Below are 25,432 nucleotides of genomic sequence, written 5' to 3'. Positions count from 1 at the left end.
AACCAAAAAAGGGAATATTACTGGATCTCTTAATTCTAGCATGGAATTGGGCTCAGGCTTTTCTATATGTCAGCTCATTTGAACTTGACAACAGCCCTATGAGGTAGACACTCTCATCATGTCTGCACTGTAGATGAGGAATCTGAGACTCAGGGGTTATAAGTGATTTATAAGTGTAATGCTGAGATTCAAATAGATCCAATTTCCTCATGCTCTTTTTCCCCCTCTTATTGACCCAGAGTCATTTCTCAAAGCACTCTGGGATTGATCTCATTTACCTCCCACATACAAGGGTGGAGACTCCTGGGCACATGTCGGTGATATGCCTAAGGTCAGGAACTGTTAGGCCTTGATTCTGTTTGTTGGTGATACCCCACTACTCATGCCTGTTTTGAATAATGAGGTCAAAGAGGCTGGGGATCAAATTGTTCCTGCTTGCTTTATACAGATGTAGGTCACGTTTAAGTGACAGAAATAAACAGACATTTACATATGTCTGGGCTCTGTAAAAATTAGCTGCAAAAACAGCTTCTGCCTTTCTCAATTCTTCAGGACAGTTGCAGTGAAAGTGAGGCAGGTCGAGAGGGTTGGCTTACCCAAATCACAGAGCTCCACATCTTTCAGTGGTTACTTTATATTGTCCCCCAGGCATATGTGACCAAATTATCATTCTGTAGCACTCCTCAAACCTTTCTTCCATGTGTGGTATTTCCTCTGAAGCAAGTCGAGCTTGAAGGGGACAGGGACTTGGCAGCCTGCCTTTTGTGGGGTTATTCAACCCCACAAAAATAAAGAAATACAGAGGTGGGACTTGGCATCTGGTTGGATCCCATCCATTATAAACCAAAATTATTTCAGAGGGAATCTTCCTTTTTTCATTCTTTTCTTCCCTGTTTACCTAAAATCTGATAGGAACTCTGCAGAATCATTGCATTTCCCTGAATTCTACATGCCGTGTGAGGTAGAAGGCAATGGTGGGAGTGGGGCAGGCTACCTGAGGTGGATATACATGACCTCACCTTCTCATTACAACTCAGGCTGCTGAGAGCATTCAGTGTAGAAGCTTCTCTAAAGCACCTAGAACAGGCCTCAGTTCCAGGAAGGCACCTAACAAATGTTAATTCAAATTTCCCCTTTGTTCACAACATTTTTGATGAATTATTTTGTCCCAGACCTAATATATATGTTAATCTAGGGTTTTTCTACTCTGTCACTACCAGTTCTTACTTATGGGCATCTCACTTGTCTAAGAAGGAGTGGTCAATAAGAGTTTAGACTCTGGGGGCACCCAGGTGGCTCAGTCGGTTAAGCATCTGCCTTCGGCTCAGGTCATGATCTCAGGGCCCTGGGATCGAGCCCCACATCGGCAGGGAGCCTGCTTCTCCCTCTCCTCCCACTTGTGTTACTTCTGTCACCATCACTGTCTCTCTCTCTCAAATAAATAAACTTTTAAAGATCTTTAAAAAAAAGAGTTTAGACTCTGTAGCAGGCTGCCAACATTCAATTGCCTACTCTGTCACTGAATGGCTGGGTTACCTTGGAAGAGTCACTTAAACTCACTATAACTCAGTTTCCTCACCTTTTAAATAGGCATAATAGTACCCACCTGACAGAGCTGTTGTGAGGATTTGAAGAGTTAATTCACATAACTTCTTAGAATATTATCTGCATATACAATAACTAGTTATTACTCTTTCTTAACTAGTCCTTGCCTCTGCTTGCTCATGCTATATCTGTAAAAACAGAAAACTTAATATTTTCTGCATCTATCTTGTCTAGTTGTTGTGAAAGAAGGAGGCAGTTAGGGAGGCCCTACTATGTGTAGGCACTAGCAGCTTTTGAGGACCAAATATAAAACAGATTTAAAGTGAAAAGCCAAAACTGTGTAACTAGCATAAAAGTCACTATGATTCAATTGATATTAAGTGATTGAGGGGTTTTTCATAGTACTGCAAACTTTTGTCTTTCACTCTAGGGAGATGGTTTTGTTGAGGTTTCCAGGGGCTGGGGATATAGAATAAGTGACATGACAAAAGAAGCTGATGCCACAGTCAAACTTGTTGAGACTGTCTGCGTCCTGATCATCCACTATGGGAGTACCAGCTCTCTCTTTCCTCTAGCCCTTGCACATGGCCTTCCTCTGAAGCATTTATTGTGGCTGACTTTATGAGCTGATGGTTGTCCAAGAGGTATGATGTAAAAAGAACCAGGAAGGCTTCCACCCGGAAAGAGCTCCACTTCCCACTGGTTGGCAGGTGCATAAGGAGGCAGTCTGTACCTCTTTCTGTTCCATAGGCTCCTTCCATATTCATTCTATCCACTTATAGCTCCCTGGACACTTCATGCTGCTGATCACCTTCAGGCCTCTGCTCTTGAAACTCCCTCTGCCCAGAAACCTCTCCTTACTTATAAAGAAACAAACAAACTGAAGACCTGAAGTTTTAGTTAGGCCATCACCTTCTTCATGTCTCCTTCCTGGTTGACTTCTCCCTCAACCAAAGATCAACTTGACTGTTTAGTGAACCCTGTGTAGAGTTCACAACAGGAAGTACTGGGAATACCTCTAACACTGCATTACTCTTGCCACTGAAATGTCTATATTCCTACGATATAGAATTCCTAGAACTAGAACACTTCAAGGAAGACAATATATCTTAATCATCTTAGTTTCCCCCAAACCTAACAAAGTACCTGGCTTATAAAAGAAAATCAGTTAAGTGTTTGTTAAAAAGATGAATAAATGAGATAAATGAATGAGGTTTAAAAACCTCCTTGTCTTCAGAAAGCCAAGTAGAAGAAACTGAAATCATCTAATTTCACCACTTTTGAGCTGCTTTGGATAAATGGTACTGGGAGGGAGGCTTAAATTCTTAGCTATAATATTTTTCTGACAGATTTATTTTATTCCGTTTTCTTATTTCTGTGTCTTATAGCATTTGGTCCAGTATATATGAAAATAGTAGATGCCTAAGAAATGTTTGATGAATGAATGGAAGATCTAAGAGATTTCATTTTTAGCTGCAGGATTATGGTGGTGTCCCCTGGGAAGGTGGCCCCATTGTCTAGAGCCTAGATAGACAGCGACAGTCAGTGACAGACAATTTCTCTGGAATGGGAACTGCTACCCTGATAACCCCAACAGCTCCAGAGGCCTTAGCTTCTGAGGCACAATCCATGGAGGAAGGAGCCCTGGAAGAACCTCTCTACTCTTCAAGCTGTCCCACTCCCAGGGGTTCAGTCTCTTCCTCAGAATACATATGTGAGCATGATATCATAAATGATATTAATATTCTTTCTCTCTCATTTTTATGTACTCATGACCGCCTTCCTAGTCAACAACAAGTGAGGTTATCACAAAGTAAAAATAAAGGGAAATTTATTACTGGGTTTTTGATGTTCAAAATAGGATTTTGCAGCAAGACAATATAGTCTTGAAAGCAGGCATTATGACTACTGGGTATTTACCCCAAAGATACAAATGTAATGATCTGAAGGGGCACGTGCACCCCAATGTTTATAGCAGCAATGTCCACAATAGCCAAACTATGGAAAGAGCCTAGATGTCCATCAACAGATGAATGGATAAAGAAGATGTGGTATATATATACAATGGAATATTACTCAGCCATCAAAAAATGAAATCTTGCATTTGCAATGATGTGGATGGAACTAGAGGGTATTATGCTAAGTGAAATAAGTCAATCAGAGAAAGACAACTATCATATGATCTCACTGATATGAGGAATTTGAGAAACAAGATAGAGGATCATAGGGGCAGGAAGGGAAAAATGAAACAAGATGAAACCAGAGGGGGAGACAAACCATAAGAGACTCTTAATCTTAGGTAACAAACTGAGGGTTGCTGGAGTGGTGGGGGGTGGGAGGGATGGGGTGGCTGGGTGATGGACATTGGGGAGGATATGTGCTATGGTGAGCACTGTGAATTGTATAAGCCTGATGAATCACAGACCTGTACCCCTGAAACAAATAATACATTATGCTAATTTAAAAAATTTTTAAAAATTAAAAAAAAGAATTCTAAGCACATTATGAAAGATTAAAAAAAAAAGAAAGAAAGCAGGCATTATGGAGGCAGAATTTTCTAAATTATTCTGGTGCCCACTTAACATATCGAGGCTAGTCCTGGTGAAACACATTATACAATTTTACGTTATGCAGAGAAGAAGGAGACCTCAAAGAAAAGTTCGCCCCCTGTAGGCCTAAGGGATTGTGCAGAGAGGATGATGGGGCAATGAGGGAAGGGAGGTAAAGAAGAATATAGCTATTTTAATGTCTCTTCTCTAGGTCTTCAGAGCCCCATCGGGTGAGCAGCAGCAGTGAATAGGTTGGGAGCACAATGAGAGCACAAAAACTTTTGACCCACCCTTTGTTTTGGATGGCGACAACCGAGCCTGAAACTATATGAGGGGCCCTACATAATTCAGAGTGTGGAGTGGGATGTTCAGGTTGGAATAGGGACTGGTTTGTGGGCCTGAACTTCCCCTGTTTTCATATGGCATGGACGCTCATTCGTGAAGCCACAGACCTGCCATAGGTTGCTGGGGTGGAAGCTGAGATGAGCCTGCAACATCAGTACCAAGGTTGACAGCTGGGGCCAGAGGTTGCAGATATGGCAGAGACTCAAAGGGGTCTTCATCAACAGTAGCGGGGTGGGGAGTGGGGGTCAGTCTTCGGGGAGGGGCCCTGGACTCTGAGCAAGTCAAGCAGAAATAGCCCACAAGTACCTCAGCCACAGATGTCAGCTGCCGGCGCCAGCTGTGAACGCCAGGCAGAGGGTGGTGCCAAGCATTCCTCGGCAGACACAGGCACCTCACACCCAAGCACAAGTGCACATCCAAGAGCTCCCTTCCCCCCACTGCCATGGGCCATGGGACCCAGAGAGGGGGACAAGAAAGGGAAACAAGAGCTCCAAAGAACTGACCAGAAAAACTAGTGGATCTAAAGATTCTTTATAAATGATTGAACAGAACTAACTTTAAAACTAAATTAGACTAAATAGAGTTGTTTTCTTGCTACTCAAGCCGGTGAAGGACTCATGAAAAAAGTCAAATCAGGTATGAAGAAATAAAGCAGCTAATTTTCTTCCCATAGCTGAAGTGCTGTGTGGGTAATTTTGGGACTCTGTTATTCACAGGCAATTTTGATCCTTAGCAGCTCAGTCATGGAGCTCAGGAAGGACATGGTTTGCCAGGTGCACGAAAAGGGATTCCATTCAACATCATGCCAGGAGGGTTTCCAGGGGCTTGGGATGCACCCATTGCTGGGTCTGTCCTGTTTCCATCTCTTCCCTCATTGCCTCCGAGCCTTCTCTATCCTCTCTTAATTCCCTCCCCCATCCCTTTTTTCTTTCATCTCTTGACCTTTACTTTTCCTCTCTGAAAAGCACACAGATGGGCAAGCTGAATCAGAATGGCGCCTTTGTGAGCTTTTTGGACATTTAGAAGAAATCAAGCTGAACTCCCCAAGCCCTCAGGAAGCACCTTTCTGACAGTTATAGATCCCTCCAAAGAACCTTACAATGGTATTATTAATCGAGCATATATTTTCACTTCGGAGTCCAGGGAGAAATACGAAAAGGAACAACAAAAGCTCTTTAGAATACTTTGCATTTAGCTGATGAATATGTTATTGAATTGAAGAAACCCTCAAAAAGTTTAGCAAGTGGAACATTCCTGATGCAATACGTTAACTTGAGTAACCTAATATAATAACGGCCATAAGGAAAAAACAAGTCATGCTCCCCAGAGACTATCTATAGTCATAGAAAGAAGATGAGGAACTTTAAGTAAATAACTAATTAGAATGATCCAAAGTGTTGTTTTGACTAATAGTGGGGTCTCTATATGGTAATATGAACTGTCTTTGCTTTGAGGGTTTTCACTCACAAAATAACCCTGCTCCAGTGAAACATCTCAGTATTTAGCAAAGTGACAAAGTCTTAGAAAATAAAAAGGGGATTGAAGCCAAACAGTTTCAGGGCCCATCTGCAGGACAGAGACAAGGAGATAATAAAATGCCCCTGATCTCTTCCCTCTTTGGCCTTTTTTCATTTGTGTGAACTTTTAACTCACAAAGGTTAACATTAAAATCCAATTCAGTTTGATGCAATTTTGAGCCATCACAGGGTATGAGGATGGAGAGCTTTGCAGGAAACAGATCTCTCTCCTTAGAAAGGACTGATCCATTGGTCAGTGACAGAACAGAAGTGGCATTAGCTAAGCTCCTACTATATGTCAGGAACTATGGTAATTATTCTGTATATCTTATTCCATTTAGTCCACACTACAATTTTAGGGCAAGATGTTATCTCCATTTTACAGGTAAGGGAACATTCAGTCCTGCCCTTGTGTGAATTCCTGAGTTACCAGGATAGTTGCTCCTCCTTTCCTCTAAAGCCATTGGGCAAAGAAACCCCACAACCTCTCAGCATGGTCTATTTCAGCAACAGTCTTCTGAAGATTTGTGATCCAAGCCATCTTTAGGTCCCCGGCTCCTTAGTGGTTAAACCATGAGTCCTCTAACCAATAGTACATGGGTTTTCCTGGGCCCAGATCAAATAGCATTGGAAAGGGGACAGAGGACAGGAAAGATTTCAGGACATTGAGTCTTGTTGTATAACTTGGAAAGTACAACTTATCAACTTATGTTCTTATTATTACAAAGGTAATATAGAAAAGAAACAAAGTGAAACTGCCCTGAAATCCCACCCTCAAAAGATTGCCATTAGCCCTTGGTCTTTAATAAAGAGCTGGCTAGAGAGGAAGTGTGGCCAGGTCCTTGGTCTCTGCCACTGCAAAATAAAAATAGGACTTTATTCAGTTTGAAATAGTGAAAAGAACACATCAGTTTGGGAGCCAGACAGACCTGGGCTTGAAACTCAGCTGTGCTCTTGGGCAAATGATTTGAATTCTCTGAATCTCACCTTCCTAGATGTCAAATAGGTGATGATAGCACTGATTCATAAAGCTTAGAGAAGCTTGAATGTGTTGTATGTAAATCTCTTAGCACGGTGCATGGCACAAAGCAGGCATTTAATAACTGCATCCAATTGAATATTCCAGATATTCCAGATATTAGGATCCTCCTGCCTGCAATGTAAAATTACCAACTGCAGAGACAATTCCCCAACATTATTTTTTTTCTCACTGAGTTAATGGCTAGACTTTAGGCATATAGTTTACAGAATGAGCTCTTGGTTAAAGTTTGTTAATTTTTAACATAAGGCGTCTACAGAATTTTCTCCTGTTTATGTGTTCTTTATTGAATGATTAAAGCTACTCATAATGAAGTAAACACACTAGGGGCACCTGGCTAGTTCAGTCGGTAGAGTATGGGACTCTTGACCTCTGGGTTGTAAGTTCAAACCCCAAGTTGTGTGTAGAGATTACTTAAAAATAAAAATCTTACAAAAAAATAAACACACTAAAATTATTAATGGTTTTATGATATATTTTTCAGACTCTCAAATTCCACTTCTGTAGTTAAAGCTGACCAATCCCACTTTTGATACATTGATAAACTGGAAACTTGGAGCTGCCCTCTTCAGTCCTTGTGGGGAGAGGAGGTGACGCAATGTGAGAGCCACAGTGTGAGGAAGGCTGTTTCTTCCTAATGAATGTTCAGCCATCCCACTTGGTTTGGTTGAAAAGCAAGACTCAAAGTCTCAGCCTCTGTGACTGCCAAGATTCTGTCACTCTTAATGTGCTCATTTCCAGCTGTGGCCCCATGATGTCTCTTCAAACAAATTGATCATGTCCCACTCCCTTTAGAAGGCCCATAACCATATTTGAGAGTTAGACAGAAATACCGCCTGACAGATGATCCACATTGGGGCCAGAAGGCTTAAAGCTCAACATCTCCCAACCCACTTGCCAGTGTGGGACATGCATGGGGCCCACACCTAACAACTGTGTCAGTGGTAACAAGGCCTAAGTGCTGAAACACTCAGCTGCTTCCTGCCTGCGGATGACCTCAGGGCTTTATGGCAATTGCATGTCTGGACTTTTCTTCCTAAGACCCCACATGCCTCCATCAAGCAAGCAAACAATTTTGTTAATTGTCTGTCTCCATTTAGCTGGAATATTAGCTCCAAAGGGCAAGGCACTTGGTCTGTTTTGTCTGTGTCCAGCATGTAGATGTATATCTGGGACACAGCAGGTGCTCAGTATATATCTGTTGAACGGATGAATGAAAGCAGAATCCAAGGGTGATGTCATTCCTTCGTTTTTCTCAAGGAAACAGAGGTCCTAATAGAAATAAGCAGGTAGTGAGTATGCCATCTATGGGCATTCACTTTATTAAAACAAAAAATGCTTCAAGATACCTGTCTTATCATTATAATAGATGTTCTTTATTCTGAGTGTAGATGCAATGCAATAATTTTGATGTCCTTTCAGTTTGTAAGAAGCTTAGAAGAAAAATGTGCTCACTTGTATTTACTTCTACTATTCCTCCTCACTAAAAGTTTTGGAATGGTCAAATGGATTATTTTAATAAGAACCGAAAGAAACAAAAGAAACAAGGTTATGCCATAAAAATCCATGTGAGTTTATTGTTTGTATTTGAAGCAGGAAAGTGATCTGAGGAAGTTCTGGAAATATTTGCCCTCTGATGAAATCTGAGGATCAAAACTGTTTAATAATCTTTCTTAACTTCTTAAAAAGGACTTAACTTCCTGTTATATCTTACCATGGCTGACTTTGACCATGCCAAACACCTGTTACCTTTCCTCCTGGCATTTGTCCTCACCTGACCTATGTTCCAATTGTCATCATGTGACATAAGTTTATGTGCTTAATTGTTTAACACCGTCCCTCCTAGCTAAGCTGTAAGCAGGAATTTTTTGTGCGTTTTGCTCATGTTGCTTCCCCAGTGCCTAGAATGGTGCTTGGATTGTGCTAACTGCTTAATAAATATGTCAGATGAACGACTTAATTAAAATGTACATCCTGGATCCCAATACCGTGCAAGCATATCTTGGAGAGGAAGTGATAGCAATAACAGGGCTTGGCACCCAGGACATCCATTGTACAAGAAAGAGAGCTGGACTTAGGCATGGGGTAAGTCCGGGTTCATTCTTTTCTAGATATGTGCCATCAGACATTTAATCTCCCCAAGTGAGGTTTTGATGCTGGTAAAATGATAATAACAATAGCCACTTAATGAAAGAGTTATGAAGATTACATGAAAAGAATGATAGAAATGTACTTTGCAAAAGCTGCTAAGGCTTACATAAGCATCAGATTTCATTATATGTTGGGTACACCTGTCTGTTGATGAAATGAGTGGTTGGTAACCTGTTACATAGTTCAAGCACTCTCCTGAAGAAGCTACTAATGGATGCTCAGTTGTCATAGCAGGCACTTAAAGGGTGATGCCTTTCCCATGAAATACCAGTGATTGGGGGCTCATTAACATTGCTTGAGGAACTTTTAAAAATTGTATATTCATAGGTGTGATAAGCTGTAGTGCTTGTTCACAATTATGTCTCCCTTGTCACCCTCACTCAGCCTGCCCCATATGCCGTACTTTCCTGTAGGTGATGTTTAATCCTCACCCCGTGAATATTGGGCATGGCCCTAGATTTGCCTTAGTCAATGAGTTATAAGTGGGTGTGATGCATGCCACACCAATGTAGAAACCCTAGATGTGTTGGGATGGTTTGGCTTGACACCCCCTTGAGCTTCTGGCCTCAGTTATGAGAATGGCATGCCCTAGTTAGTGGATCCTACTTCAGTCTGGGTTCTGGAATGAGAATACACATGCTTCTAGGTCAAGCCCAGGCATGCCCAACAGAGCCACAGCAGACCCACAGCTCTCATGAAACATGAGCACAAATGTTTATGTGAGCTACCAGACGTTGAGGTGGTTTGCTACCTTTGTGAAAACTTGACCAGTACACCAGGATCCACTCCAAGCCCACTGAAGTCCATGCTCAGGTCTCAGGAGTCTGTGATTTAAAAAAGTTCATGTGATTCTAATAATCAGTCAGGTTTTGGAACCACTCTCCTAGATTATCTACACCCCTTCTCTCTTTCCTGCCACCTGCTCATATGAACAGGGCTTGACTAATGCTTCCACCGTCCCTATAACTCAGCGGGTAACATTCCTAGTTGTCAGGCCAGCAGGAAAAAGAAAAGAATACCCCTTTACTTTGGAGATAGTGATAGAATATGGAGCTGCAGAGACTGAATCTTGAATTAAATCAGACATTTCAGGGTCACCTGACCTCCTCTCTCCAGCTCCTTATTGGGAATGTGATAGAATAATTTATTTTTGCAAAAGCAAGATATAACCTATAGAAGGACATACTCTATTATAGACCAGATGGTTTGGATTTGTGTGTGGCCATTATTCTAGTTTCTGACAATACCTAATAAGTCTGCCTACTTTAGCTACTAAATTATTATTGGCTAATCAAAGCCCAGCAGTTCTGCCTGTTGATGAGGTCTTGAGGCACCTACAAGAGGCAAGAAAGCTTGTAGGTCGATGGCCACTGACAGAAACCAAGCCTGTGATTCTAAGGAAGACGTTTAATTTACTAACATCTCAGCCTGAAAATAGAGCCTGCATGTTTGGATTATGAAGAAAAATGACCTTTTTTGTTTTCTGACCACTTATAATTAGGTCATATGAAAGGTCATGAATGAACAAAATTAAAAGCACTTTATAAGAGTAAAAAAAATGCCTTAGAATTCATTGGACAATCTCATAATCATAGTTATCTCTTAATAAAGTTTAGACAAGACTCTATGGAGAACCAGATCTGTAACAAATAGTCCTACTTCTTTCAATGCCAGTGACACTCCAGTAAGGATGCCACACTTGGTTTGATTATTTTTTCTTGGGAGCAAGGCAGTCAGGAGATATTTTCATTATTATCATGTATGACATTAAAAGTGAACTTGAGGTTTTGTTCGTATTTTGGCCTTGTATAAGCTGTAACTAACTGTTCTCTCCATGTTGAAAAAGCAAATTCCCACAGCCGCCAGATTATAGTCAATAGGATAGAAAAAGCTATTTTATGGACTCAGCTATGCTCAAGAGGACTTTTTGAAAGGCATAGTATTACAGAGCTTGGGACTAATCAGTGAGGACCCCCTGAATATTTCTTTCACTACACAGGTATCTAGTAGATCCAGAGACTCAACAGCTCATGACAAGCAATGAAGATACAACAGGCTTCTAGTACATTTATTTCATCAGCACGAGAAACTTGGGAATATTCCATATTCAAATACATTGAAATGGAGATGTGTAGAGCCAAAAGCTGTGTAAATCCTATTTTCCCTTGAAAATGAGGGTCTACATTCCTTTGAGTGTAGCTTTCTTCAGCTCCTATCCGCCATGACTCCCAGAAGTATGAAATTGATAAGTCTCCAATTACTTCCTGCAGAGGAGACTTAGCAACCAGTATTCATATTGGCTTCACTTATTCTTTTAAAAAAGAAGTGTAATTATCTTAAATATTACTGAGATAGTAAAACCTCAATTACCTGAAACACTTGAGGGAATCCAGGATGCTCCAGTTGATGATGGAGTATGTTTTGTTACAGTCCCTGCTGTTGATGTTGGCATGCAAGGTGCAGGGGGCAGAGTTGAGTGTGTCACTTTTTGGAATAAAACCCCGGTATGAGTTTATTTGCCTGGTATTTGCCCTTTCTTCTAAAATTGAAGACCAAAAATTCTTGGTAATTAAAGTTTCTGCATATTTAGATTTCAATTATTCTATTTTACAAAGGCATGTTGTTTTTTTTTTTTTTAAGTTATGGAGACATCTGAAAATCTGTTGAAAGCTATAGACCTCCTCCCCTCTCCCCAAAATCCAAATTTCAGGGAGTTACCCGAGGTTAACGGAGTCCTGGTTAAGCACTCACAAGATAATGAAAACAACATGGACTTAAGGTCTAATTTCTCCCCCTTTTCTAGCTGTGTGGTATTAGGCAAATCACTTAACTTCTCTGAGAGTTAGCTTCCTTTTAGTTTTGTAAAACTTAGAGGGATTTATAAATCTTAGCAATTTTTCGTGTAATTGTAGGAGATGTGAATTTTACTGAGCCCCCCAAAATGTTGTTCTCTTTCTCCTATCATTAAGATCTCTTAAATGAGCCTAAAGAAAATCTTTTTTTCTACCAATTATGTGTGACCATAATGTCTGTCAGTCACTGGTGCCCTTCCTAGGCCTCTGCTTTGTAATATTAAAATTGACACATTAATGCGTGAGAGATTAAAATGGGGCAAAAGATAGAGTCAAAGCAAAATGTGCACATTTACAAGTGAATATCTAAAAAAACTTTGTGCCTGGATAACTGGGCTACAAACTAGGGGGAGGTCCTCAGCCTAATATTAAAACCAACAGATTTTGAGCACTTTATGTGTGCCAGATGGACATTTGCTAAGACCTTTACATCTATATTTTCCATTATTTTCAACAAGCCTCTGAGGTGGATCCTTTTCTTTTTTCTTTTCTATCTTATCCATGTATTTCTTGTGTGTTTTGAGACATTACTGCATACATCAAAATGCACAGATCTTGAGTGTACAGTTCACTTAATCTGGATAAGTGAATACACCCATGAAATTAAAAAAAAAAAAAAAAAAGAGCATTGCCAACACTTTAGGAAGCTCCTTCCTGTTCCCACCGCCTATTCCCATTCCCCACCCAAAGACAATAATTTTTTTGATTTCTTATGCTGTTGCTTAGTTTTGCCTACCCTTGATCTTCAAAAAAAATGGAATATAGTACGTACTATTTCTTGACTGGCTTCTTTCACTTGCCTTTGAGATTCATCCATGTTGTTACATGTACCAGGAGTTCATTCCTTTTTATTACTGAACAGTATGTCATTATATGGATATACCACAATCTGTTACCATAAAGTTCTTGTTGATGAACATTTGGGTTGGTTCCAGTTTGGGGCTATTATGAGTAAAGCTGATCTGAACTTTCTTGTATAAATATTTTTGTGGACATATGTTTTCATTTCCTCTGAGTAAATACTTGGAATGGAATTACAGCTCTAATTGTTCCTGGTGCTCTACAGCTTCCCCGAGGTCTCAGATGAGCATTTGCCAAAGGATTTTCCTTTCATCCCTGTAGACACTGAGACATGGAAACTAGCTGGAATAAGTCCCTAATCCTTTATTTGAAAGCCATGGGGTTAGATGTTTTGAGAAATCAGAATTCTTCAAATTTTTGAAAAAAAAAATACATAGACATATATATTATATAACACTCCCCAGCAGGATCTGGATTGGCATCCTGAATCAAATGTGTTAATATTTCTGTGAAAAAAAAAAATACTATTCTTTATGCTGAGTATGATTTTAAAAAAAGAACTATTAATAACCTCATATCAGTTCACATCATGTTTTGTCCCCAAATGAGTTTGCTGCAAATTAAAAAAAAATGTTTTTCATAAGTTTTTTTTATTTATTTAAGTAATCTCTATACCAAACATGGGGCTCAAACTCATGATGCTGAGATCAAGAGTCACATGCTCCCCCAACTGAACCAGCCAGATACCCCCCCAGGGTTCTTTTAAACAGCTTTATTGAGATATAATTCACATTCCATACAATTCACCACTTAAAGTGTACAATTCAATGGATTTTTTGCATATCAAATTATCAATTTTTTAAAATTATAGTAAAACAAAATTTTAAGTACTTTAACCATTTCTAAGTCTACAATTCAGTGGCATTACATACATTCATAAGGTACAACCAACACTATTATTTCCAAAACATTTGCACTATCCTGTTCAACAGAAACACTGTAACCATTAAGCAATAACTCTCCATTCCTCTGTTCCCCAGCCCCTGGTAAATTCCATTCTACTTTCTGCCTCTATAAATTTGCTTATTCTAGAGAGTTCATGTAAGTGGGACCATACAATACTTGTCCTTTTGTGTCTGTTTGTCTAACTTCACTTAGCATAATGTTTTCAATGTTCTTCCATGTTGTAGCATGTGTCAGAACTTCATTATGCATATACCACATTTTGTTTATGGACAAACCCATTGATGGACATTTGGGTTTTCCACCTTTTGGCTATCATAAATAATGCTATTATGAACATTCATGTACCAGTATTTGTTCGAACACCTCTTTTCAACTCTTAGGGGTAAATATCTAGGAGTAGAATTGCAGAACCATATGGTAATTTCATGTCTAGCTTTTTAAATTAGTTCCATGTTTTTGTGGAATTCTATGTTTTTGCAGAACTGCCAGTCTGTTTTCCACAGTGACTGAACCATTATATATTTCCTAGCAGCAATGTAGGAGGGTTCTAATTTCTCTACATCATCACCAATACTAGTTACTTTGTTGTTGTTGCTATTGGCATCTTAGCAGGTGTAAAGTGGAATCTCATTGTGGTCTTTATTTGCATTTCCCTAATGACTAATGCTTATTGGCCATTTATATATGTTCTTTCAGGAAATGTCTATTCACATCCTTTGCCCATTTTTAAATTGAGTTGCCTTTTGTTGTTGAGTTGTAAGAGTTCCTTATATATTCTGGATACTAGACTATGTGATTGTCATGTATGTAATTTGAAAATATTTTCTCTCATTGTGTAGGCTGTCTATTCAGTCTTCATTATACCCTCTGGTGCACAAAAGTTTTAAATTTTGATGAAGTCCAATTTATCTATTTTTTCTTGTTGCTCATGCTTTTGATGTCATATCTAAGAATCTACTGCCAAATGTAAGGTCATGGTCATGAATATTTACCCTTCTTTTTTCTTCTTCTAAGAGTTCTATGGTTTCAGCCACTATATTTCTATTATTGATCCCAGTTTGAGTTAATTTTTGTATATGATGTGATGTAGGGTCCCACTTCATTCTTTTGCATGTAGAAATTTAATTGTCCCAGCACCATCTGTTAAAGAGACTATTCTTTCACCACTGAGTGGCAATGAGTATTTGGTACTCTTGTCAAAACCCAACTGGCTATAGATGGGTTTATTTCTGGATTCTGAATTCTATTCCATCGGTCTAAATATCATCCTTATGCCAGTACCACACTGTTTTTTACTGTAACCTTGTCCTACGTTTTGAAATTGAGAAGTGTGAATCTTCCATCTTTGTTCTTCTTTCCAAAGATTGTTTTGGCTATTTGAAGCTTCTTGCAATTCCATATGAAGTTGAATATCAGCTTTTCAATTTCTGTGATAACAACAAAAACCTGTTGGAATTTTGATAAAGATTGCATTGAATCTGAAGAGCATTTTGGATAGTATTGTCTTCTTAATGATATTAAGTCTTTCTGTCCATAAAGATGGATGTCTTTGCATCTATCTGGGTCTTCTTTACTTTCATTGATATTTTATAATTATTAGTATAAGTCTTTTATCTCCTTGGTTAAATTTATTCCCAGGTATTTTATTATTTTCAATGCTATCATAATGGAATTATTTTCTTAATGTTCTTTTCAGATTGTTCATTTTTGATGTACAGAAACACAATTTTTTATGTGTTGATTTTGTACCCTAAAACTTTGTGAATTCATTTATTAGCTCTAATAGCTTTCTTATGGATTCTTCGAAGTTTTTTTTTATATATATGTACTGGATCATGTCATCTGTAAATAGACATAATTTTACTTCTTTTTATCCAATTTAGATGCCTTTTATTTCTTTTTCTTATCTAATGGCTCTGGCTAGAATTTCCAGTACAATGTTGAATAATAGTGGTGAAAGTAGGCATCCTGATCTTAAAGGGAAAGCCTTCAGTCTGTCACCATTCCATATGATGTTAGCTGTGGATTTTTCATAAATTCCCTGTATAATGTTTAGGATGTTTCCTTCATTTGTTTTTGTTTTGTTTTGGTTTGGTTTTGGTTTTCTTTTTTAGGATGTTTCCTTCTATTCTGAGTTTTCTGACAGTTATTATCATGGAAATGTGCTGAATTTTTCAAATGCTTTTCTGCATCAGTTGAGATGACCATGTGAGTTATTTTTCCTTTGTTCTACTAATGTAATGTTATTACATGGATTTTTTTATTTTTAATGTCGAACCACCATTGCTTTCCTGGAATACATCTCAATTAGTCATGGTATATAATCCTTTTCATGTGCTATTTGATTTGATTTGCTAGTATTTTGTTGAGGTGAGAATTTTAAATTTAATTTCATTTAATTTTTTAATTCAGAACTATGAATAAGGAATTGTGAACCTTAGCTCAGTAAGGTGGCTAAATAGTCAATGCAAAGGAAGCTGATCAATGGAGCCACATGGACATGAAAGAGATCCCCAACAGCAGGTCTGTGTCCCAGGATTCTGACCAGTTCCTTTCAACATTTTATGAATGGCTTGAAGATGAAGAGGACCTGCTATCATACTTGTAGCTGAGAGAGCTAAGAGGGAGACATAATATTTGAGAGAGCAAAGTAAAGATTCCAAAAGATTCTGACAGCCTGGGATAATCAGGCCAAACTAATAAGATGTATTTAAAATCCATGATTGGGGGCGCCCAGGTGGCTCAGTCGTTAAGCATCTGCCGTCAGCTCAGGTCATGATCCCAGGGTCCTGGGATTGAGCCCCGCATCGGGCCCCCTGCTCAGCGGGAAGCCTGCTTCTCCCTCTCCTACTCCCCCTGCTTGTGTTCCCTCTCTTGCTGTGTCTCTCTCTATCAAATAAATAAATAAAATATTTTTTAAAAAATCCAGGATTAATACTTTGGATTCAATAAAAGGGTTGGGGAAAGTGGAAGGGGGAGGGTTGCTGGATTAACAGCCATTCCCATAAAGAGATCTGGGGTTCAGTTGACCGCAAACCTGACATTAACTGAGCATTTTGAGGTTCCAGAAGAAGAGTGCAAGCTGGGGCCACGAAGACAGTGTCCTGTCCGCAGTGTACATGTATACACATGTGTGGTGTGTGGGGGTTGCTTCGTTCTGCTCTTGATTCTGCAGGCCTATGCACATCTGGAACATTTATTGCCTTCAATTCTGAGTGCCACTTTTTAAGTGACAAACTGGAGCCAAACCAGAGAAGAGTGACCAAGACAAAAAAAGACTCAAAATCATGTCAGGCCAGGGAATGTTGAAGGACCCAGGGCTATTTAGCCTTGGGGAGAGAAGATTAAGTGAGGGATTTGAGAGTTGTTTTCAAATCACATCATGTGGAAAAAGAAATAGACTTGGTCTGTGTATTTCCAGAGGGGAGAGAAAGACCCAGTGGTAGAAGTTAGAAGAAGGGAGAGGTCAACCTTCTATAAGGGAGACATTTCCAGTAGTCAGTAAAGTCTAAAAAATCTTGGACATATTATAGGTGGCAGAAAAAGAGTTTAAGCACCTTAGCTCCCCCACCACCTCTTCTAGGGAATTGCTTCCCATTCCCTCATGATTATCACTGAAATATCTTGAAAGTTGCACCTGACCCAATTCAGGCCGATGAGTCCTTTCCCTGGGATTTTGGAACTTAGGAGTGAGGAACAGTCAGGCTGCCTATGGCAGAAACTTTACGAGGTAATACTAGAGAAGGGTTTCCCACCAAGAGGAGTAGACTGATGCATAAAGCAAGAAAAAACAAATAACGCTAGCACTCAGAGGAGTGAAAGAGAAGACAGGTGGAAAACAGAAGAGGGAGAAGTGAGAGGGGGAAAAGAGAGGTGTTTGTGTTCTAAGTTCCAGATGTCCTTTCTTTTAAAGATTTATTTATTTATTTGAGAGGGAGAGAGAGAGAGAGAGATGTGTGAGTGCAAGGGTGGGGAGGGGCAGAGGGAGAGGGAGAAAGAGAATCCCAAGCAGACTTCAAGTTGAGTGTGGAGCCTTACATGGGGCTTGATCCACAATCCTGGGGTCATGACCTGAGCAGAAACCAAAAGTCAGACACTCAACTGACTGAGCCACACAGGCGCCCCCAGAGTTCCGGATATTCTTGAGGCTTATGATACTCTTATCATCACAACTTGGTCATTCAACTCTTTCTTAGATTTGTGAAATATCCTAGTAGCATTCTAAAAAGTGGTCTCTCTTATTTAAGTAAGAGTTGGGTTTCTGTCACTTTTAGTTCAAAGGACTCTAATACTAGCAGTCTGAGGAAGTAGTGAGATCTCCATCTGTGGAGGTGTTTAAAGAGAAATAAGGCTGCCATCACCTGCCAAGAATGCTATGAAGTGGGTGGGGGTAAAACTGAAATAGGATTGGTCATGAGTTGATCATTTTTGAAGCTAATGATGGGTTTATTATTTTATTCTCTATTTTTTTATACATTTAACATCTTCCCTAATAAAGAGAAGAAAGATGATATGGAAAGAATTGTAGCACTGAGGTAAAATGAACTAAATCAGTGGGTCTCAAACATATCAGATTCCTCAAGTAGATTTAAACACTAAGAATTTAATACATAAATAAATAAAAGAATTCAAGGCCTCACTCCTGAAAATTTGGTTCATTTGATCTGGGACAAGGCTCAGGATTTTATACATTTTCAAAACTCTCCAGATGGTTCTGACCACCATCGAGGTAAAAATCACTGTTGGATTAGAAACATTTAAGGCATCTTCTAAATCTATGATCCAAAGGCTCAATGAGAATAAAGGTTGGAAGTAACCAACACCTTCAATTATAGAATGTGTTCACCGAGATCCAAAGAGGTCTAGTAATTGAAGTTATGGAATTGGTAAGCAGCAGTGGAAAAAAGTCTAAAACCCAGGCAATCCGTGTCCTCTGTCCTGATCTCACCAATTTTATGTAATTTTAAAAACCTTCTTAGTAAACAAAGACACAAAGAAAGCCAACTCTCGATCCAGACCCCTTAGTTCCAATCTTGGCTTTGTCACTCAACCTACTGTGTCTCAGTTTCGTCACCTGTATCATCCTCACAGGGTGGATGTGTAAATTAAATAAGTCAATATATATATATCATATATATTAAATAAATGCTTAGCAAACAGTAAACAAGTGTTCACTACTGTTACAGTTATTACTTGCATGCCATAGGAAAATTCTCACTAAAGACCTTCAAGAAGACTTTAGATGGTTATTCATTGTTGACAGTTCAGAACAGGGGTGGAGTATTTCCAGCACACACCCAGGATCTGGCTTATTGCTTCATGTCATTCTATTCAATATAAGAGTCTATTGCTCAGTACACAGAGCTTGAGTCATAACTTCAGCCCTGGTGGGCCACCCTGGATACCTCAGCCAGAGAAAAGAGCCAGAGTGCTCATAAGGGCAGCTTACCAGTGACAAAAAAAAAAAAAAAAAAAGAAATCAACTTATTTATTCCAGAAGGGCTCTTGCTTTGTTTTTTATTTCCTACATACACAGTCATTGAACAAACAAATAACAATACCTAGCTTTAATTACCCCAAATAACCACCACCAACAAAACAGCTAAGAGAGGTATGGTGGCTCCTAAGGCAACCATTAGATATTGTGAAATTAGACATTCCTAAGTTCCTAAGGAGTAAAGACAGGAAAAGAGAGGCATGGGGTGGGGGTTCAATGAATATGTGTTAAAGGGACAACCTTTCAGGGAATGGTTCACTCATTTTACAGACAGTGGAGACAATTTCAGGTTCAAAGTGTAAATCTACAACTTCAGTTATTCTGTAAAACTGTAAAGCTTGAGAATTTCATGAAATAAATATTTAAATATTCTTAAAATATTAAATATTTTAAAAAGGAAAGTTGAAGTTAAACATAAAAGAAGATGAAGTATTTCCTATGGCCTAAAGGGCTATTTCTAAATAAATGAAGGATAATTTTCAGAGGCAGCCACAGAGAAAAGGAAGAGCATGAGACAAGCTATCCTACCCTCGTATTGCTCTTCCTCTCTGATGTGCTCCAGCTTTTCCTTTTTCTTTCCAGGTTTTGTTGTCCTTAATTCATTCTCACCCAGTGAGTCTCTCCCAGACCCTGTTTTAAGAACAATTCTCTTTGCTTTCCTTTTCCTTCTCTTTCTCTTCTTCTTATTCCTCCTCTACCCCAGTCCCCAGTCTCTTTACTTCTGGTGATAAAATGGAACTGAAATATTAACTAATTAAATCTTGACATGAATATTTAGGAAGATCATACTATGTGCTAGGTACATTTTTATTGTGTTTTTTGTTGGTTTTAAAGTATAATTTACATACATCAAAGTCCACAAAACTACCATCAGGTCAAGACACAGGACATTTCCGGTCTCCCTGCAGGCTCTCTCATGTTCCCCCCCCCCCGCCCCGCCCCGGAATCAGCACCCTCCCCAAAGTTAATCATTCTTCTGATCTCTATCAGCAGAGATTAGTTTAGAACCTCCTATGATTAGAATCAATCACCTATTCCTTTGTATCTAACTCTTTTTGTTCAACATTATGTTTATGAGATTCATCTATGCTGTTGAATGTAGCAGGTACTATTTTTTTTCAAATCAGTTTTATGTCCCTAAGAAGGAATAACATTTTTCTTTCTAAAATTAAACAAACCAGATTTAGTTACCATGTACAGAGGTTGGTTCATGATGGATTTTTTTTCTTCCCACTCATCCCAAATTCCTATCCCCTAGTCCCATATGGACTAGTGCTACTTGATGAGAAGAAAAAAAAAAATCCCATGCTTGAGTTATACCTTCACCTCCTCAATGGAGCCAGGGATTGTAACATCTGGGATCTCTTTTAGATTGAGATCTCATAGGTTATCCACCTGTATGTTACTAGTTTCTCAATTTAGCTGCCTTTGCAACTTGGCCACATAGAACTTAGAGATCACAGGCAACCTCACTTGTTTAGGATTTCACCTATACTACCCCCATTGTTCTTCTTGCTAATTCCGTCCTACCACTGGAGGTCATGGTTCAGTTAGTACTACAGGGGGCTGAACAAGTGTGAAGGACCAATTAGCTGGCCCTCAGAAGGACCCTAGGGTGGCTGTCTGGGGATACAGTGGGTTGTGTGCTGAGGTTGAGACTAGGCATGAAAAGGCTGAGCTACCTGGGCAAACAAGTTGCATTACCATGTGGAAAACTGGCCTTAAACATCACAAGTGTTATTTTTACTTATTTACTTATTTATTTTAATTGGCAGGGGCATTTTGTCTAACACATAACTGACATTTCACTTTATTTCCTTTAGGCAGAAGAATGCATCAAACTCTAGAACAAACTTAAGCATTCCTACTTGGAAGTCCTGAAATGCTTGGTTTCCAGATTTAACAATAATAACAATAATAAAAAACATTCGCTCAGGAGCTTCTGTGGGACTACTTGAACAGCTGCAAAAAATTTTTTTCTGACAACTAAAATTATTTAGTAGGTAAGCATCACTAACTATTTTAATGGACTAAACTTTTATTTTATATCCTAAAGCCTTGCTGCTTAAAACCCAATTCTCTAATGCTGCTCTATTCTTCATTCCATCACCCCAATTCACCCTGACCTGATAGTGCCTGTACCAAATGGGATACAATGAAGACTATAATTTTAATCAGTCTCTTGAAAATTTAGAGTAAGAGGGCAAAATTTAGAGATAATGTAGGTCAGTGGTTTTCAAAGAAATGGTTAAGCTATGAAGCACTTGGTTTTATTAAGTCTTACCCAGAAGCTCCACATATAAAACATAAAAACTAGATTTCCTCTGGATGATGTAGAATGTGGAACTGTGACTTCTGCCCACTCGGGTCCCCAAATCCACCTACCCCACACTGTGGTCACAGAGGATATACTTCTGAAATCCTACAACTCTAGGAACATTGTTTGAAAACCACTGATCTAGTCCAACCTCCTTATTTTGTGAACAAGGGAACTGAGATCCAGTACTTGCCTAGCTAACGTCATACATTAACAATGATATCTGCCAAGAAATGTGGCTGGAGACTAATTATTTTTATTAAAATTTTAGGGTTTTTTTTTTTTTTTCAAAAACATACCGCATACTTCTTGTCCCAGCATACACATACATTGGTATATAGAGTGTGTGTATAAGACTAAACACCAGTTAGCTCAGTTTGGCTAGACCCTTGGAAACAGAGTCCTGTTTGGTGAAACCCTGTCATATTCAGAGTTAATGGGTTAAAATCATGATCTGATAAATCTGAAATTTCATTAAGGGTGGGAATTTGATTCCTTCAAAGAAAGGAAAGCTTTATAAAAAAGGAGAGCTTTATATGAGTGTGCATTGGAATTTACTGCCGTGGACACCAGTTGCTAATACCAGAGGTTGGCAAGCAAGAGGGACTATGCCACAGTAAGTAAGGAGAGGCCACTGACATGTGGGGAGAAGGCAACTAGGCCATTCATGCTGCTGGTGGGAAGGCATCGTGTACCTGGGGTGAAAGGGGAAGTAAAACACAGTTACAAGTAGAGGATCCAGGGAGAACTGTGAATCAAGCAAGTGGCTTATTCATATACCAGTGAGGGAAGGAAAGCAATGAAGATTTGAGAGCAATTTCCAGCAAAGGCTTTTAATATCAAGTGGCTCTCCAGTCTCCCATATCTATTTACATGGCCCAGTAACCATTTACTCTAATTAAATTTAGAGGGTCTAATTGAGATGAACAATATTACACTCGAGTTTAGGAAAAACCAGGGCAATTAATACCAGACAAGGATTAATGAGTAAGGAATTTGCTTAAACCTTGGTATTTGCATTTTTTAAGGTCTTTTCTAACTTGTGTTTCATCTTTAAATAAAAAAAATAATACATTAGTAATTATGTTTTGTGCTTTTAATAAACAGTTGTGTTTTAAACTGAAAAAGAATTCTTAGAGTCTTGTGATACCAGAAGCAAAAAGATTTGCTATTATTTTCTTCTCACTTTATTAAATCTGGAGAGAGCCTACCTTTTCAGAGTATATGGGCAACAAGAGAACACTGTGGCCATATATATACTAATATCAGCTCTTGGGCCTAGATAGGAATAAACAACTTCCTACAAACCTAGACAGTGAGGTGGGCTTAGTTCTTCTAGTTGCATCTAACTTCCTATTCCCTCCATTGTATGAGATTAGAGCTGGGAGAAGACTTGAGAATTGGATCCTCCTTCAGGCCATGTCTTATTTCTAGAAGTATGGGTTGAGAGTTTGCTCAGTCACTGGTAATGTGACACGCTGAGGTTGTGTGCATGGGGTGAAGAATGGAGATGTGTGCTGTGCCGGAGGGATTAGCAACAGGTGTTCACCTTGCCCAACGTGCTTACTAAGCAAAAAATGGGAGGTTCTGCTTTTTCACTTTGGCTACCAGCACTTTTGCAGAGTTGGAAGCCAGGAAGCAGAGAACTTGAACTAGAAGCCCTCGAGTTTGAGCGCTGTGGTCCGAGGTGCCGCTGAGTATGCCGCATGCCTGGGGTCCTGATAATTACCATCAGAGGGAGATGCTCTCCTCAACAAACCAAATTAGGGATCCTTCAGCACCAGGCAATCAGAAGAGAGAATTAAAGGTTAACACAAACTGAAGGGAAGATGGTCAAGTAAAAAGTCTCTCCTCTGTCCAAGGCTTGTGACAAAAACATCCATTTTTTGCTCTCTTCTTTGGAATCCCTGTCCTTAAAATGGCTTATGGCTGGGTGGAATCCCTGTGGTAGGCATATCGGTGTTCAATATATTTGTGATGATGAGACAAACATTTTCATTGCTTTAATAATTGAGCATACAAGCCAAACCCCTTGTCTGACTACTAACCCCTTTGCTTATTGACATTTCAAGCCAAACCCCTAATTTGATTTCCCTCATCTGAGAAGGAAAGTCTAACCCACAAGGTTCTTCTAGTGCTTATCTTCTGAGTTCCTCAGAGATAGGCCTGCCACCAACCACCCTTCTCCTGAGGTAGGGAAACAGAAAGGGAGATAAGGAATTGGGACAAGTATCAAACAGATAAGGACCAAATTCTAGGTTTATGAACTGATTAAGGGTAGGAGCTGTTGACAAGGGCTAGGTCTACATGCATAATCAAGATGTTTCAGGGAGGCCAGGAATATGACTTTATGCCTTGGGACTCTCAGTGAGCTCAATTGGTGAACCTTGATCCTCAGCTGACCCAGCCAGGCCAACACCAAAACTAGGCAATGATGGAAATAGCCATTTATATAGCTAAGGGCAAGGGATAGGAGAATTCCTGCCTCTCCTCTAGGAGTAAAGGATAGAATGATTTGAGAAGAGCTTCCGCCCCAGGGTGGGTCAGGATCAGACCATCCTCCAGGAGGAAGAGATCGAGGTAAAGGTGGCTGCTGCAGAGCCTAGACTGACAGAGCAGGCTTCGCTGTGGTCAGTACCACTCCCTGGCCTGTGTATAAAGGGACCAACACTTGAATGAACCTTACCAAGTTGGTTCTACATTCACATCTACAGCCAGAATGGAAGCTTTATCCTAGAGACTAATTATTCAGATGTGCATCTTATATACAGGGAACATGCCATCATTCAACAAATTATTTATTGAGTACCTACTATGTGTTAGGTACTAGTCTAGGTGGGAGCAATACAATGATAAGCAAAACAGATTCTTTGCCCTCATGGAATTTATAATCTAGTGGAATAGGCTAATACTGACCAAGTTGATACATCAACATAGAATTAAAAACTGTGAAGTTCTCAGCAGAAATCTTTTCAATTTGCATTCTTGCAGAGGGCCTTCTCTAATTAGACATCCAACAATTCTTTCTTTTTTGCCCACACCAACCTTTTGGAACAGCCTTCTGCTTTTCTTTTCTCTCGAATTGTTTTTTTTTCCCCCCTATGGTGCTTACTTAGAGAAGGTTTCTCATCAGACAATGTCGGGGGCCTCCTCTCCCCCTAATTACAGTAAAACAAGGTCTTTTTCCTCAGATGACCATGGACCAAGAGCTCTCCATTTCCCTTTTAACTACAGATTACGACATCCCCTATGTACAAAGGCACTGAAAAATTACTCTGCCTGCATGGCAGGATAAAAATGGGGGGCCGAGATAGGCAGACATTGTAAGACTTGTTGTATGAAGGCCCCAGAGTTAGTCACTGGTACCACATTCCAGAAAAAATTGGACTGGAGTTTTAACCCAGCTGGACCACATGAAGAGTTGGCAAGAGATTTCAAGCTTCTCCAGGGAAACAAAGATACATGAATCCGTTTTAGAGACTGGGTTGTCTCCCAAACAGTAATTAGATTCCTGTCTTGCATCCCACGATCCCACAGGTGTAAACCACATGAACAAATATGTGCTTAGGGGTAAGGGTAGGAGTGGTGGGGGAGGTGATGACAGTTCTGAATTCATAATGCATCATCTCAGGTGGCAGCTGTGCATCTGTTCCATATTTTGAAACCCCCTCCCATACTGGTAGAGCTATTTCAGCAGATAATATCTCGGATTGACTGAAAGAAAAGTCATATGTTACCCAATGTCCTGAAATGGCTCAAGAAGATGGATAAGGGGAAGGTGTCGGGGTTGAAACTTGTATTTTACCTCCCGACTTTCAAAATCATTTGGATGGCAGCTTTAATGCAGTCTTGG

This window comes from Phoca vitulina, unplaced genomic scaffold, assembly GCF_004348235.1.
Source record: "Phoca vitulina isolate PV1807 unplaced genomic scaffold, GSC_HSeal_1.0 scaffold25, whole genome shotgun sequence".
Classification (NCBI taxonomy): domain Eukaryota; kingdom Metazoa; phylum Chordata; class Mammalia; order Carnivora; family Phocidae; genus Phoca; species Phoca vitulina.
The sequence above is the reverse complement of the archived record's forward strand: the minus strand, read 5'-3'. Positions refer to the sequence as shown.